Here is an 18,852-nt window from a genome sequence, read left to right on the forward strand (position 1 = left end):
AAGCCATCCACTATGACCTGCACATTTCCCAGGGTCACTACCCTTGATATCAGCAGATCTTTGATTGCGTGGGCTGCTTGCATCACAGCAGCCCCAACAGTAGATTTGCCCACTCCAAATTGATTCCCAACTGACCGGTAGCTGTCTGGCATTGCAAGCTTCCACAGGGCTATCGCCACTCGCTTCTCAACTGTGAGGGCTGCTCTCATCTTGGTATTCATGTGCTTCAGGGCAGGGGAAAGCAAGTCACAAAGTTCCATGAAAGTGCCCTTACGCATGCGAAAGTTTCGCAGCCACTGGGAATCGTCCCAGACCTGCAACACTATGCGGTCCCACCAGTCTGTGGTTGTTTCCCGAGCCCAGAATCAGCGTTCCACAGCATGAGCCTGCCCCATTAGCACCATGATGCATGCATTGGCAGGGCCCATGCTTTCAGAGAAATCTGTGTCCATGTCCTGATCACTCACGTGACGGCGCTGACGTCACCTCCTCGCCCGGTATTGCTTTGCCAGGTTCTGATGCTGCATATACTGCTGGATAATGTGTGTGGTGTTTAATGTGCTCCTAATTGCCAAAGTGAGCTGAGCAGCCTCCAGGCTTGCCTTGGTATGGTGTCCGCACAGAAAAAAGGCGCGGAACAATTGTCTGCCATTGCTCTGACGGAGGATGGGGCGACTGACGACATGGCTTACAGGGTTGGCTTCAGGGAGCTAAAATCAACAAAGGGGGTGGCTTTACATCAAGGAGTATTTCAGGCAGGACTTCATGGAGGGTTCCAATAAGCAATGGTGCACCTAAGTTATTGTTCTTATTGGAACAAGGAGGTTAGTCTGGCCTCTGATTGATACATGGCTAGATTTACCTTGCTGCACCTTCTCTGTGAGTGAGTACAGTGTGACCTAGAGGAATGAGTCCCCTAGACAGGGGAGGGGGGGAAGCAAATGAGTACAAAACAAATCTGGTCTATTTCTTGTTTTGATCCACTCCATGCATCTTTTACATCTTTGGCTGGCAGCAGACTGTGCAGAAGGACTGCATGCCAGGCACATCTCATGGCTGCTCGGCAGAAGATGGTACAATACGACTGCTAGCCATCCTCATCTCTTGCCTGCCCAGCAGAAGATGGTACAGTACGACTGCTAGCAATCCATATCGCCTGCCTGCTCACCATAAGATGGTTCAATAGGACTGACTGCAGGACTAAAGAGAATGACCTGGTCAAGTCACTCCAAATTTAGACCCTGCGCCCACGTCTGCCCAGGCGCTCCCAGCCGACGTGGCCAGGAGCACCTCGGACACGACGATGATGGCTACCAGTCGTATTGCACCGTCTGCTGCCAGAAGGCAATGGGTTGCTGCTACTGTGTAGCAATGCCGTACAGAGTCTGCCAGCACCCAGGAGACATACGGTGACGGTTACCTGAACGGGCTCCATGCTTGCCGTGGTATGGCATCTGCCCAGGTAACTCAGGAAAAAAGGCGCAAAACGATTGTCTGCCCTTGCTTTCACGGAGGGAGGGAGGGAACGGGGGCCTGACGATATGTACCCAGAACCACCCGCGACAATGCTTTAGCCCCATCAGGCATTGGGATCTCAACCCAGAATTCCCATGGGCAGCGGAGACTGCGGGAACTGTGGGATAGCTACCCACAGTGCAACGCTCCGGAAGTCGACGCTTGCCTCGGTACTGTGGAAGCGCTCCGCCGAGTTAATGCACTTAATGCACTTAGAGCATTTTCTGTGGGGACACACACACTCGAATATATAAAACAGATTTCTAAAAAACTGACTTCTATAAATTCAACCTCATTCCGTAGTGTAGACATACCCTTAGACCCTTACCGTCTTACATGAGGTAAACTCACCTAATCGCCATTTCACTTCCTTGTAGTAGAGAATTTATGAAGGAGTTAACTGAGTATTGGAGAACAATTTTATTGTGAAAATTAAACAGATGTTTTTGCAAGGCTCTACTTGTTTATACTCCGAATAACCTGGGCTGGGCTGCAGTATCACACCAGGTAATATAGTTACAAAAATAAGGGTGATAAAGATTGAACATTTGAAGTTCATAAAGTGACGCTCATTGGAATTCTTATTTAAAGTAAAAATATAATCCAGTATAATCATGAGTGGAAGTGGGTGAACCAGTTCAGGTATAATAAAAACACCTAGTTGACCAGGTCTCATTGAGTAGATGGAACTATTCCTTCCGAGTTAGCATTCAGCAACTCAATGGGATTTTTGGTCCTAAATCCCTTAGGTGCTTTTGGAGAAAAAAAAAACAAAAACAAATCTGTCCTTAGAGGTCAATTGTTCTCGTACAAGCCCAGCCTTGAACGACTTGACTGGAGAGCTAGTGATTCTAGTACGAGGTGCCATGGTTATGTTACACACTTATGAACTTATTCAAACTTCAATAGAGGTTCAGATTTAAACTTGGTGTCATCTGTTGATAATATATCTAGTAAGCTCTTATTTTAGCTGAACTTGTTCACACATTTCTAACCACTGAATATTTTGGGGTGGTTTTTAATGATCCGGATGGATTGCAAAATATTCTGAGGTGATTTATTTCAGTTTGGGTACATCACCACAAAGGTCAGAATTCTTACTCCAACCATATCCAAGCATTCTCCTTTCCTCCCTCTACCCCTACCACTTTCCATAACCCAGTCTTGTCCAAAATATCCACATCCTGCTTAACTGGGGTCTTTTGTGATTTTTTTGGTGAATATCCTTTAGACTGTGAACAGATATTTTTAAAGTTCCACTACCCTGTTGCTGAAAAATAAAAATAACTACAGATTTCAAACATACATTATACTGCTTTGTGTTTTTGCTGTTCAGAGAAAGTACTAACCCTATTTCCAAAGGGGTGTTGAGATAATTGATTTTAATGGAAAACAGATGAGGAGGCAAATGAAACTGTGAGATGTTTGCTTGTTTAATTCAACAAACAGGGGGAGTCAATATTTACCTAATAGAGAAGGAGAAGATTGCTAGGGAAAAGGATTTTATCATCAAGATTCTAAAGGAGTGACAAACTATAGAGCAATAAAAACATCCCTGAATAAATATTTCACAGCATCTCTGTAACACAGATAAAAGAATGTATCACTTCTAATAAAAAGTGTTGGATTTGTGTTTACCCTGATTAAGTGTAGCCTGCTGCTTTAGTCTGTAGGAAGAGACAGACCTGCTCACATTTTAAGCTCCTACAGAGATGCTATTTATAAAGAAATCCAGAGTATTAGTATCTTTCAATCTGAAGACATTTGAAGCTAGAATATTTTTTAAAGAAAACAATGCTCATGAAAAATGTAGTTCTAAAGAGTGAAGTCCTCAGCTTATTCACAGCATACATATAGCACAGGCAGTGGCAGTGAAAGCTTTCCCAAAAATCAAGTGGGTAGTTGTGAATGTCTTAATCCTTTCTGAGGGGACCACCTCTGAGGGGACTATGAGGAGTCAGTTTATTTGCTGACAGACTTATTACAGCCCAAAGGGCAACAGCTGTCATGATGATTTATTTTGCGAGATGGACACCTCTTTAATAGAAATTCGACGGATATCACCAACACACTTTACACAGACCTCTGAACAGCCATCAGGCAGCAGTGACTTTTAGTCATCACTAGAGTTGGGTAAACAGTTTACAATGAAATCCAGAAAGATTTATACTGGCATCCAGAACTCAAACTGAACTGAAACCTTTTCCTCAAGTTTCAAATAATTGTAAAGAAACAAAAACTCATGTAATAGAGCCAGACTCACCTGGCAGCACCTCCCACTGGTTGTCCTTGGGACTAGCGTGTCAGCCTCCTCTGCTGTCTGGTGATCCACCTTACCACTGGCCCCACTCCCTCCCAGGACCTGGTGCCTCCTCCTACTGGGGTTCTGCCTCCTGGCAGTAAACCCCAACAATCCCTGAGGGTCTTCCCTCCCCAGGGAACCCCCACCTCACCTCAGTCTTGGCTACCTCCAGTCATCGCTTAGCCCTGCTCCCTGGGGCAGACTGCAGTGTATCAGCCACTCATCACAGGCAAGGGAGTTTGGACCTGCTGCCTCTGTCTACCCATAGGCTGCCCCCTTGCAATCCCAGTACCTAATAGGCCCTAATCTAGGCCTCGCAGCCTGGGGGTTTCCAGGCCAGAACTCCCCTGGCCTTCCCTACTCAGCCCTACTACACTCTCAGTACTCCCTCAGGTCCCTGCAACCAGACCCTTCCCTCTCTGAACACAGCAAGAGATTGGCTAAGTGTCAGCCTAGCAGCCCCTTTATAGGCCCAGCTGCGGCTTGACTGGGGCATGGCCCAGCTGCGGCCATTTCCCCAATCAGCCTAGCTTTTCTTGCCCTCAGCGGGGAACCCTTACCCCACTACAGTCCACTTTTGGGTTTCAGTCCATAACAGAAGGAGGCATCAAAATACCATCAGAGACAACCCAGTTCTCAAATTTGGGTACTTAAAATAAGGCACCCAGTTCTACATATGGATGCTCAGGTAGGCACTTGGGAACCTAAAATGTTGCAAATATTTGATTATCTAACTATATTAATGATGCTCTAACTTAGTTGTCCAGGTTTGAAAAATGGTGAACGCCATAACCTACTTTTAAAGGTTATGTCCTAAGTGACAGATTTTCAAAGCAAAGGGAAATTGCCTGCAACGCACCCAGAATTTGTGCATGTAATCTCTTATATGCACATTTAATTGTATGTAAATTTCACTTCTGGTTGCAGGTATGCTGGATGTACATGCAATTTGTGTATGGAAATATGGGTTTTGCAAGTAGAACAGATGTGAGCAGGTGCCTGTGGGAGTAAGGTTTTGGTTTTGCTGTCTCACCAGGATGTTAATTTTGTTTCAGTTTAGAGTTCACACTCCTTTTCTATACAGTGAAGGCTCAACAATTGAATTAAAATGAACTGAGCAGCTGTAGGGGTTTCATGTACTGGCAATTGCTGTTATACTTATTTTTGCAGGGGATACTGCTGCCAATCCCTTTAGCCACATTCTACCTCCTTTTGGAGTCTGAGTATGGGATCATGTAATTAAAGATTGTATCATAACACAGGTGCACAAGGGGGCTGAATTATGATTGCACAGGCAACCTTAATTCTGGCACTTCCTAATTTTGAGAATTTGACTTTGCAACTTAATAATCTTCCAATATAATTTTTTGCAGGTAATTTCCTAGGTTTTTAAAACACCAAACTGAAAAAAACAGAAATTCCATCATGCGGTATCATAGACTGTCACCCACATCAGGGTTTATCAGGAGGTCTAAACCTTTAGAACCACCGCACAGACCTCTGCCACTTGAACTAACAAAGTACTGATAGAAATAATAGGTTATCATCCTCTACATGGATCAGCATTAGAAAGGGTTAAGAGACATGTTTTTTCCATTAGATTTCATAGATATTTGCTGACAGCAGAGGGAGGAATGGGGAGACTTGAGAATCTTGGGTTCCATTCCATGCTCTAGAGGGGAGTGTGCTTTAATGGTCACAGACTCTTCTACCCATTTCTCCAAGCCTGACTCCTCCTGCCCCATCCCTCCAAACTGTTCCTGTCCCTGTCCTGTCTCTTCCATACCCTGGCTCTATTTCCCAGTTCCATTCTCCTTGCCTACCCATTCCTAGTCTCCACTCCTCAAGATTCTCATTTTAGTCCCAGTCTTCCTCCCCAACCTGTCTTAGGATCCCCTTCCAAGCTCACTGTACAAGTCCCAATCTCCTCTTCCCAGTATCTTCCCCTCCCCACATCCAGTCCCAGTCTCCTTGCCTAGTCAGTCCTAATTCCCTCCTCCTTCCCCAGCTTCTTGTCCCCAGTACTTAACTTACTACTTGTATGTAATATATAAACTAGGTGAATGTATTTCACCTATATATGTGTATATGAGTTAAGCTGATGTATTTAATGCTATTTATTTTTCTTGTGAAAATTTCCCTCGGACATGGATATCAAAAAATCTTGGTGGTTCTTAGGATCTAGATATTCAGGCCTGTCTGTAAAGGCCTATACTCTAAGAATTTAGGTGTATTCTTATCACTTGGCTAGTTAGAGGTATAAAAGAGAGAATCAAAATCACTGTCTGCCAGTGTAAGGTCCTTCTCTTACTGTGACAGTCTGTTCTTAGGCTAAGATCTTTGGCTAAGCAACAGAGGTAGCCATAAGCTGGGAAGCGACCGATCACATCCTCACATTCCAAGCTAGTCACATTGAAAGAAGGTGCTATTAGGCTGTTAGGAATACACTCCTGTCCTGATAATGCCTGTCACCTCCAGAGAAAGGGAAGTGCCTAGAAAATGTAAAAGGAAACTTAGTTTGATAGCATCCTGTCTGGCAAGAACTCACTTATCAATAGCTGGGATGTGAAATCCTCACTTCTGTATTGTTTTGTCATTATAGTTCCCACTTTGCTATTGTTTGTCTGTATAATCTCTGTCTGGTTCTGTGATTGTTTCTGTCTGCTGTATAATTAATTTTGCTGGGTGTAAACTAATTAAGGTGGTGGGATATAATTGGTTACATAATCATGTTACAATACGTTAGGATTGGTTAGTTAAATTTCAGGAAAATGATTGGTTAAGGTATAGCTAAGCCGAACTCAAGTTTTACTATATAGTCTGCAGTCAATCAGGAAGCGAGTGGGTGGGTGTGTTGGGGAAATGGGAACAGGGAATGGGGGTGGGGAAATTGGAATCATGTTTGGCTAAGGGCAGGAATGGGAACAGGGACACAGGTGTAAGGCTCTGTGGTGTCAGAGCTGGGAAGGGGGACACTAAGGAAGGAAACTGGAATTATGCTTGCTGGAAGTTCACCCCAATAAACATCAAATTGTTTGCACCTTTGGACTTCGGGTATTTTTACTCTCTGTTCATGCGAGAAGGATCAGGGAAGTAGGTGGGTGAAGGAATAAGCCCCCTAATAGTGGTTTCCCCAATATAAGCTTTGCCAGAAGCTGTTGGGTAATCATGTGTAATTACCAACCACTGTAAATGTTAGCAAGTTGAATCATTCTTCTAAGTAGTTTTCCTTGTCCTTAGTGCAAATTGCAATTATTGGATGGAGACCACTTCACAATTTTAATCTGTCATGTTAAATATCTTTATTTTTGTAACTCATCTTGATAGCTAATTTTCATGAGAATGTAAGTGTTAATTGAAGAGAAAAGACCATATTTAAGAAGGTTATCAAAAGATAATCACACCCTGGGGCATTAGAAGGCATGAGGTGTAGCCAAGTATTTCTGTACCTCAAGAGATGCGATTATTACATGAGAACCATATTGCTACGTTCTTTTTTAAATATCTGACACACCAAATTGCTGAATACTAATTCAGGTAGCTGGTATGCAGCACCATGGCATCTCACTTGTGCTCATCATGTTAAATCTTGTCACATTTTGTTATGTTGTTTTTCATCATAACGTAGTTTGCTATGACACATTCAATAACATGACATAATTCAGTGTAACTTGACAAATTACACATTTGTTATACAAAATGTTAGTTTTAGGAGATGAGTTTCTCATCACACTATATATTTGACCACATGCTATGGACAGCAATCTCTGCACTCTATAATGGGAACTCTATCTTTTGGTTCCTGTTCACCTAGACTGATTGTCCGCTATAAGCTCTAGTTGCTACATACGTTAATAAAAATTCTCCATAGCCTTTACTGGTCTTGTTATACTTGTATATTTATTAAGATGCTCATCATATTTCCATTAGGTGACCAAGCCTCGCCACCTGTGCCAGGCTATCTCACAGCCTCTAAAGTATGGTCTGGTACCAGATGACCCACTTTCCTAGATGGACTTGATACCTGATACTCAACAGCAAGCATCATAGTATCTCTGTGTTCTTGCTGGCAAATTTGTACTTAAGACATTTTCAGAATAAATCAAACACACCAGGAGCAGAACCAGACAGGAATATAACAATTATTTAAGCACCAAGTCAGTTATTTTAAAAAAAGGTATTAACAGGTTGACTATCACTAGGTGCTTGACCTTACCTAGTATGTTCTAGTACACATAACAGCGATTAGGATACAATAATATTTATAAAAAGTGAAGCCACATACAGTAATATGTTATAATAATGTGGTGACCAAATTCAGGCTGACTCCTTCATATATAAATATACAGGAAAAGAGGTGTCTGAGAAGAAGGTAAATGTTGCACTCTGATCACAGTGCACCACAAACCCGCAGAGCCTACATGCAGGCTTCCATGGTGGAAGTTGCAAATGGGACATCCTGGAATGAAGTCTGGGCTCAGGGAATGAGTTCAATATTTATTAATATGGATTTATGAATTTAAAAGGAGATCCAGTAGAAATAATCGAGGAAATGCTGACCCAGATAGTGCACATATGCACCCCAGAATACCTACCCCATTACTTCATAAGCTAGAAAGTGAGTTAAAGAGACTGGAAAAGAATGGCATAATTGTGAAACTCTGTGGGACACTGGCATGGTGTTTATTGATGGCACCTGTTATAAAGAAAAATGGGAAAATATGAATGGGTGAATCTGAAAAGACCTAATGAAGTACTAGAGAGAGAAAAATATATTCCCCCAATTCTTGAAGATTTCCTCCCTAAAGTGGCAGGAGCTTCTGTATTCTCCAGGCTAGATTCCTCAAGTGGTTCTGGTAAATTCCTTTAGCCAAAGAGAGTGCTAAACTGGCTACATTCACTGCACCATCTGGGAGATTTTGCTTTCAGAGTTTACCTCTCAGGAATACAAGTGCTTCTGAAATTTTCCAAAGAAAGATGGTAGAGCTGCTATAGAATATATATGGGCTTGTTGTTTTGATGGACAACATTTTAACGTACAGGTCATCAATGGCAAACATGACAAAACCCTCAATTAAGTTCTGAGCTTAATCAGTGAGGCTGGACTCAAGCTAAATAAAGACTGAATTTTTGGGACAGATAATAAACAAAGTTGGAATTAGTCCTAGCCCTGAGAAAGTAAAAGCAATTAGAAAATTAAATGCATCAACAAATGTACCAGAACTGCAATGAATACTGGCAATTATATATTGTCTGCAAGACCTTTCTACGGTGGTAAAACCACTGAATTAACTATTAAGGTTGAATACACCCTATCTCTGGGTATCTCAGCTGCTCCATTTTAAAAAATCAACAGTGTAAATAAAGACAGGTTTCAGAGTAATAGCCGTGTTTTTCTGTATTCCCAAAAAGAAAAGGAGTACTTGTGGCACCTTAGAGACTAACCAATTTATTTGAGCATAAGCTTTCGTGAGCTACAGCTCACTTCATCGGATTCCACACACTTTCCACAGTATGCATCCGATGAAGTGAGCTGTAGCTCACGAAAGCTTATGCTCAGATAAATTGGTTAGTCTCTAAGGTGCCACAAGTACTCCTTTCCTTTTAGTGTAAATAAACTGTCAGTGGTCAGCACTAGCGATAGCCCTGGTAGTGCATTGTTGCAGCTACATGGGTCAGAGCAGAAGCCAGTTGTATTGTGCTCTTGTACACTTATAGAAGCAGAAAAACAATATGCACAGATTGAAAAGAAGTGCCTGGCAAGTGTACGAGCATGTGAGAATTTCTACAGATATCTGTGTCAGTTGCGTCCCTTTTAAACTGATAACTGACAATAAACCTCTTTGTAATCCTCATAAGAGAAAATAAGTTTATCAAGCACCACTGATATGACAGCATCTTTTGATTAGGCTAATGTTATTTAATCAATTGTTACATATATTCCTGATAAAAATCTGTAATAGCAGACACACTGTCATTTAGCTCAGCTTTGCACCCAAACACCTGTGTACCAAAGAAAGATGTAAAGGTTTAAATGGATGCTTACTGATCAATATCTGGTAAGAGATTATACCTGCTACAAGAAAGCAATCTTGGCAGATAAACTGAGAAGAAGTTTTTTAGTTACATTCAGGCAGGATGTCTCAGATGTCTAAAGAACACTATGACTGTACTTTGCTTTGAACAATTAAATAAATCCAAATGGACTAATGATTAAAGGTAATTGCATTCTCATCCCAAGTGTTCGAGAGGAGAATTCTAGACCTCATCCATAAAAAAGGCTAATGTAGTGCCAATCTTTAAAAAAGGGAAGAAGGAGGATCCTGGGAACTACAGGCCAGTAAGCCTCACTTCAGTCCCCGGAAAAATCATGGAGCAGGTCCTCAAAGAATCAATCCTGAAGCACTTACATGAGAGGAAAGTGATCAGGAACAGTCAGCATGGATTCACCAAGGGAAGGTCATGCCTGACTAATCTAATTGCCTTCTATGATGAGATTACTGGTTCTGTGGATGAAGGGAAAGCAGTGGATGTATTGTATCTTGACTTTAGCAAAGCTTTAGACACAGTCTCCCACAGTATTCTTGTCAGCAAGTTAAGGAAGTATGGGCTGGATGAATGCACTATAAGGTGGGTAGAAAGTTGGCTAGATTGTCGGGCTCAACGGGTAGTGATCAATGGCTCCATGTCTAGTTGGCAGCCAGTGTCAAGTGGAGTGTCCTAGGGGTCGGTCCTGGGGCCGGTTTTGTTCAATATCTTCATAAATGATCTGGAGGATGGTGTGGATTGCACTCTCAGCAAATTTGCGGATGATACTAAACTGGGAGGAGTGGTAGATACGCTGGAGGGCAGGGATAGGATACAGAGGGACCTAGACAAATTGGAGGATTGGGCCAAAAGAAATCTGATGAGGTTCAATAAGGATAAGTGCAGGGTCCTGCACTTAGGACGGAAGAACCCAATGCACAGCTACAGACTAGGGACCGAATGGCTAGGCAGCAGTTCTGCGGAAAAGGACCTAGGGGTGACCGTGGACGAGAAGCTGGATATGAGCCAGCAGTGTGCCCTTGTTGCCAAGAAGGCCAATGGCATTTTGGGATGTATAAGTAGGGGCATAGCAAGCAGATCGAGGGACGTGATCGTCCCACTCTATTCGACATTGGTGAGGCCTCATCTGGAGTTCTGTGTCCAGTTTTGGGCCCCACACTACAAGAAGGATGTGGATAAATTGGAGAGAGTCCAGCGAAGGGCAACAAAAATGATTAGGGGACTGGAACACATGACTTATGAGGAGAGGCTGAGGGAACTGGGATTGTTTAGTCTGCAGAAGAGAAGAATGAGGGGGGATTTGATAGCTGCTTTCAACTACCTGAGAGGTGGTTCCAGAGAGGATGGTTCTAGACTATTCTACGTGGTGGAAGAGGACAGGACAAGGAGTAATGGTCTCAAGTTGCAGTGGGGGAGGTTTAGGTTGGATATTAGGAAAAACTTTTTCACTAGGAGGGTGGTGAAACATTGGAATGCGTTGCCTAGGGAGGTGGTGGAATCTCCTTCCTTAGAAGTTTTTAAGGTCAGGCTTGACAAAGCCCTGGCTGGGATGATTTAATTGGGTATGGGTCCTGCTTTTGAGCAGGGGTTTGGACTAGATGACCTCCTGAGGTCCCTTCCAACCCTGTTATTCTATGATTCTATGATTCATAAAGGACATTGAGGACTAGCCAAATGCCATGAACAGCACAACCAGTCAGTGTGGTGGCCTGGAATCAGCAAGGAGATGAAAAATAAAGTGTCTTCATATAAACATTGCAGAACTATCCAACCCAACACTAAAAGCGTCTACTAACAACATCTCTACCAAACAGACCCTGGAAGAGACTAGCAGATGATATATGCAAATTCAGAGGACATCATTACCTAGTTGTAGTGAATTATTTTACAGATATATTGAAATAGTATATTTTAAAGATACATGTTGCCGTTTTATCGAGAATCATAGAAATTAAAGAGCACATTCTCCGGTTTTGGTATTCCAGAACAAATATTGACAGACCACATGTCGCCATAGCTGAATTTAAGTAATTCCAAACAAAATATCATTTTAAACACATCACCAGCAGCCCACATTAATCGCAAGCAAACAGAGAGGCTGAGAGGGCTATACAGCCAGCCAAGAAAATACTGAAGCAGAAAGATCCACTCCTTCTTTTGCTGAGCTACAGATCAACAATGTTAGTAATTACCGGCTATGGCCCAGCCCAGCTCCTAAGGGGAAAGCAACTCAGGACTTCTGTTCTGATCCTGAAAAGAATCTAGCCCTGGAATGGCCAGACCCAAGAAGAGCAGCCAAATCATACCAAAAAGAGCTTATGAACACTTCTATAACCAACATCACTCAGTTAGCGAACTGCCTAATCTGGAACCTGACTGTGTCTAACTGGATGGTTGAAAAGGATGGAGAACTCTAGCAGTTGTAAAGAAAAGGAATGCATCAACCCGATCATACACTATTGAGACAGTCAGTGGGGAGTTCAACCAAAACCATCCACATCTTCAGTTTGTTCCAGAGACTGAACAATCAACTGAGTGAACGCTACAAATTGCAAATGCAGAAGACTGACTTATTCCAAACCTGCCAGAGACAGCTGCTGCAAATAACACAGCCTTGTCGTCATGTTGTTATCCATTCTGGCTATATAGTTCAAGAGCCAGTATGACACAAAGACAGGGATGAGTAACAGACAGATGATGTTGAGATTTAAAGTTAGTGTGGAAAAAGAGGTTTTTTTTTTAAATTGCAAAAATGCAGAAAAGAAAAATTTAAAAGGGAGAGATGTTGATGGCAGGTTTAAACTGCATCATAATTTTTAGTCATTAGGTGGCTCTGTATGAAGAATACAGCGCAGCATGTCTTTACCAAGCGCTAGTGACAGTCTACATGCCCCTTTTACAATAAAGTTGTTGTTGTTGTTGCTAGCATCCATTGTGCCTGTCACTGGGTGACTAACATGAGAGGAGGTTAGACTATATGATCACAGTGGTCCCTTCTGGCTTTATAGTCTATGAATTTAATGCTGTGTTTGCAGTATTTGTGAACAAATATAGGGTATGTCTACACTATGAGCTAGGAGTGTGATTCCCCTGCTCATGTACACACACCTGTGCTTGCTGTCACCAAGCTAGTGCAAGGATAAATAGCAGGATAGCCATGGTAGAGTGGGTAGTGGCAGCAGAGTCATGGTTTAGGTGGGCCAAGTACAAACCCGCCTGAATGCCATGGGTGTGTAGTTGGCATGGCTACGCTGCGACTCCACTAGGCTGCTGTTTATGCTTGCCCTCACTTGATGAGATCTAGCAAAAGTATGTGTACGTGAGCATGGGAATAATCCCCCCTTTCCCCCAGCTCATCAGAATCCCCCTTCCCCTCAGCAGAACTAGCCCTAGAATAGGGCCCGGAAACAATGCTGTGATTTCTAAGGTTAGTTGCTTGAGCCTTGTAAAAATATATTTTTTAAAAAGGTACTGTACTACTGTATTGCACTGGATTTGCTTTCTAATACAGATTTTACACATTTTTTACCGTTGTTTTGCAAGGTAGCCAGAAGACAAAGAGAAATGTCCAAGCGACTGGAAAGAAGAAATGAGGGTTGGCATGGTTCTATGTTGCAGTACCTTTTATCTGGTGTGAAGAGCAGGAATCTAATCCCCAGCCTTCAATATGAAACTTAAAGGAAAGCAGTGTGTTAGAAGAAAAGGAGTACTTGTGGCACCTTAGAAACTAACCAATTTATTTGAGCATAAGCTTTCGTGAGCTACAGCTCACTTCATCAGCTCACTCCTTTTCTTTTTGCAAATACAGACTAACACGGCTGTTACTCTGAAACCAGTGTGTTAGACTGTCCTACTCAACAATGTAGGGGCTGCTTGCCTTATATGTCCACCTGGGAATAGGTGGCTGGGTGAGTGGGAGCCTTGGCACTTTCTCTCCCGCATACCCCCATTTGGTGTAGCTGGCTGGGGGTTAGGAGAGGTTAGCCGCATCCCAAAAAGAACTGAAATTACTTATGCCTACCCTTTCCCAAAGCAAGCAGAGAGCAGCGAGGAATTATAACTTGTTGAGACTCAATTCCTTCCCAAAGCTCCTCCTTGGGTGATGCAGCTACACATTGCCTCTTACTCGGGGCCAAGCCTCGTGACTCAGTCTAGATTATGTCTGATTAAACAGCAGCAATTACTTTAAAAGTGTAAGAAGATGGTATGGGCCCAAACCAAAACCTTAGCTCTACCAAGGTTACCTCAACACCTTGGGGATGGAAAGCTCATTTTGTGCTAGCAGTCAGGGAGCACAAACACTGGCATTCTGGACAGTTCTGTATGAGAGTGAAAGAACTCCCTGCCCTGTAGCTTGCATCCTTATGAAAGAGCAGCCCCAGTCTAGTCCTAAAAATCTAAAAATGTAACTAATCACGCAGTTTTCTTCTAAGATTATTAGATGCAATTTTGTCTTCCTTAGAATGGCTAAGAATATTCTGAGATACTTAATTTGTGGTTTCCTTGGTAACTCTTGTGCAAGTGTATATGAGGTACAGGGGCCCTCAGTGTAAAGTGGTCAGTGAAGGACCTGTGAAAATAAAATACGTTTGCAATTTTTCTTCCTTGACAAGTATTTGTAGAATGAAGGATGTGACAAAAAAGAAGCGAGAACATATAATTTTCTAGACATATGGGAAACGTGTGCAAACTCAAGAGACATGAATTATTCCTCTTGAGCAAATTGAGGCTTAGCAGATGTTAGTGCACAAAATCCATGTAAACAGTTTGGGGGATTAGTAGGGAGGATTTTAAGAGTTCATAAGTTGTTCTAATATATCTTTTATTCCTAAAGGATCTTTTGCACTGCAAACTGGTACATAGCTAGTATCTTTATAGTATTCACGGGTCATATGGATTTTACTAGTTACACTTCTCTGTCCTGCTTATTGCTGTGGCAATAATTTTTCCATCAGAAGTATGGGTCAGCAGGAGTGTGGCTTATTTCCTGGAAAAGGTTCCCATTGTTGGTGGTTACAATTTATCATGATTTATTATTAAGTCACAAAATTTAAAGTAATGATTTCTTCCTCAGAAGCGAAATTCTTTAGCTGCCACTCAGATATCAGATGATATCAAGAATGTTTTGTTTAAATGGAAGTATTGAAATACCCAAAGAAAAAGCCATTCTTTGGGAAATGTACATTCGAAATGACATTTTAAATTTTTCAGTTGATCCTGGAGATTTTGCAGAAGACCTGGGTTAAGGACTGACATTCGGGTGTCTGGCATAGACAAGGAGTGTTAATAGAAATGGTATTCTAAGGTTCAGAGGGAGGAAATGTGGACTATGCTACTCTTCAGCACCTTTTAGTTGGACTAATTATTATTCTGCCTATTCTTTCAACCCAGGGCTAATCTGTCTAAGTGGGAGATAAGATTCAAAAGGGGATAAAACAGTTGCTTAGGGGTGAGGGATAGCTCAGTGGTTTGAGCATTGGCCTGCTAAACCCAGGCTTGTGAATTCAATCCTTGAGGGGGCCATTTAGGGATCTGGGGCAAAAATGGGGGATTGGTCCTGATTTGAGCAGGGGGTTGGACTAGATGACCTCCTGAGGTCCCTTCCAACCCTGATATTCTATGATTCATACAATTCATTAGTGATCTGGCTGTTTTTGGAAGTGCAAGGCTATTGTGATACCAGAATGACTCTTGTACCATTTCACACCACTTTCACCTGTTGGCTGCTCCCGAGTATAACTGTACAGTCAGTGCTGCTGAACCTTGCATACTGATACTCGGTTGATCTCCAAAGGAATGTCAATAAAATAAAGCAGCACAGAAATGTGCCTGACGTGCCACACAATTATGGAACGGGGATCATATGGGCTCATTAATGGGTTAATGTTATGAAGTAGCTAACTTTACTAACATCTTCTAAACAGACCCCATTCCTCACAAGCTGAAATGATATATAAGTACACATTAAAACTGAAATGTCTGTTATGTATGGAAAGAATAGTCTTCTACTAAATGTAATATGAAAATTCAACTTGCTAGTCAGATACCAGCACTAGATTGATTGCTGTGCACAACAACTGACATGACTATAAAGACTCCCTAAGGTTAAATTGGGCTCCAGCATTGAAATTCTAATTAGGCATAGGAGTGCCCCAACTCTGTGAAAGTGCATGTGTGTTTAATTATTCTCCCTTTTCACCTTATCTCTTCCATTATTCCATATCCCTTTCCTTCCTCCTTTCTTGCTGTTTTCAAGCAACTCATGCTCCTCACTTAATCTAAGTGTAGGGCCTTTCTTTCTTTAAATTGGCATTAATTGACAAGCAGTGTTTAATTATTATTTTTCATCTTTGAAGAGACCTGATATTAACTCACCATGGGCCCTGAGACAGCAGTTCACCCCCTTTATTCTTGCGGCACAGCTCTGCCATCTTCTGACATTTCTCCACTCTTCTCAGTAAAACAGACATTTTCCTTGCTGTAATCCCAACGATAATTTTGTCACCACTATACATTATCTGTGGGAATTTCCTACCAATTGAGTTGCACACTCAATATTTTCCACAGTCGATGAAGTAGTTTAGTCAGTATGTGAAAGATTTAAGTTAGGTAGGTCTGGTGGCTGTTTTCTCACATTAAATATTACTTTTAAAGTCTTGGTTTCCCAAACTGAAGTGCAATGTACCAACTGCCACAAAGCCATTCTAATTAGCAGTATGGTACATCATTACTGCCTGCATTAAAAAGAGTACGTTCATTTGATCATTTTCTTAAAGCAAAATAGTGCAGTGGGTCTGATTCTCTGCAGAATTATGCTTGTGTAACTTCACTGACTATAATAGTTATTCCTGATTTAAACAAACGTAAGTGGGAGAAGAATCGGACCCAGTACGTAAACTAGATTTTGGCTGATCAGCTCAGAACACTTGGAACTTTATCCTTTTCTCCTACCTTAATCCAAATCTTTAAATTCATTTCCTTCCCCACAGCGGGTGTCAGGGAGAACCTTTTCTGGTAAGAAGAAAAGGTGGTAGGCTATATGTCACAACTTATTTTGTAAGTGTGGGGTGGATGTCCAGTGAAGGTACTCCATAGGGAAGGTATCCAATGACCAGATAAATGGCCTGGCAAAATATTTAAATGGTGGTGCTGGATAAAGGAATAGAACGGGGGCAGGGGGTTGGTATGGATTACCTATGATTGGTACAGCACAGCAGGGAGCCAAACACCCTCCCCCCATTCTTATAGCCCACCTTAACCCTCCTACAATGGGGGTGGATGGTAAAGTCCAAGTCATGGGTTGGCTGCGGGGACCTGGATGGAAAACGAAGGGGGGCTGGTGGAAGCCCTGGGTAATGATTTGAATAAACATGGATTTGCCTGCACTGTACACTTTATCTGCCGGATAGTCCCAGACATCTATGTAATAAAGTTGCGATCTGATTAAAATCCATATTAAGTGTCTCCTGTCCTTCCTTCAGTGTACCCAGACAATTCCAGGATGTGAGAAATTAGATTGTCAAATACAATTCTTAAGTGAGGAGTGATTTATCAGTGAAAACTAGAGCTTGGCAAAAGTGGAATTATTTGGTGTCAGATCCAAATTTACTCAAAATTCAAGGAGTTTGGATTTAATGTTGAGGTTCAGGCCAATCTAAGTGAAAACACACTGAAGTGCTGCAGTTAAAAACAACAACTACACAAATAATACTTGAAAAGTTGCTGGGAATGATGAATACTGTGACTTCCCCAGGTAAATCCTAAACTCCAAGGATTAGAAGCATCACCTGGGAGCTGAACTCTACTCCAGTAAAATATGTGCATACTTCGTATTCTCCACTATTAATACAGGCAGTTTGGGTAAAAATGACCTTGAAATGATAGATTTCAGGATTCTAGGAAAAGAGTCAGAGTAGCAGAATGACAACTAACTTCAAAAAACAGACTTTAACTGGCTCTGAGAACTGGTGGGTAAGGTCTCAGGGGAAGAAAATCCGAAGGAAAAAGGAATTCAGGAGCACTGGCAGGAGACTATATTAAAGGCATAATTGCAAATTATCCTGATGTTGGAGTACTTTGTCCAATTCTGGGTGCCACACTTTAGGGAAGATGTGGACAAATTGGAGAGAATCCAGAGAAGAGCAACAAATATTATAACATTTGTAGAAAATCTGAACTATGAGGAAAGGTTAAAAAACTGGGCATGTTTATTCTTGAGAAAAGAAGATTGCGAGGGGACCAATAACAGCTTCAAATATGTTAAGGGCTGTTATAAAGAGAACAGAGATCAATGGTTCCCCATGTCTGATGAAGGTAGGTCAAGAACTAATGGATTTAATCTGCAGCAAGGGAGATTTAGGTTTAGATATTAGGAAGAAATTTCTAACTATCAAGGTAGTTAAGATCTGGAATAGGCATCCAAGGGAGGTTGTGGAATCCCTATCAATGGAGGTTTTTAAGAACAGTTTAGACAGACACCTGTCAGGGATGGTTTAGGTCAGGGGTTCTCAAATTCATTGCACCGCGACTCTCTTCTGACAACAAAAATTACTACATGACCCCAGGAGGGGGACCAAAGCCTGAGTCTGCCTGATTCCCCCTGCCCTGGGTGGGGGAGTCAAAGCCTGAGCCCCACCGCCCCAGGCGGGGAAAGGGTCAAAGCCGAAGGCTAAGGGCTTCAGCCTTAGCCAGGGGGCCTGTAACCTGAGCCCCACCGCCTAGGGCTGAAGCCCTCGGGCTTCGGCTTTGGCCCCTGGCAGTGGGCTCGGGCTTCAGCAAGTGTAAGCCAGCCCTGGAGGCTCCATTAATATGGGATCCCGATCCACAGTTTAAGAACCTCTGGTATAGGTTTACTTGGTCCTGACTCAGCACATGTGGCTGGACTCGCTGACTTCCCAGTCCTACAATTCTATGATTTTAAGATACTGACCTTACCCACCTCTTCCTACCACCTTCTTTTAGACGTACTGCTATTCAGGGCAGATATC

This window comes from Lepidochelys olivacea (assembly GCF_965140295.1).
Source record: "Lepidochelys olivacea isolate rLepOli2 genome assembly, chromosome: 6".
In the NCBI taxonomy this organism is placed as follows: domain Eukaryota; kingdom Metazoa; phylum Chordata; order Testudines; family Cheloniidae; genus Lepidochelys; species Lepidochelys olivacea.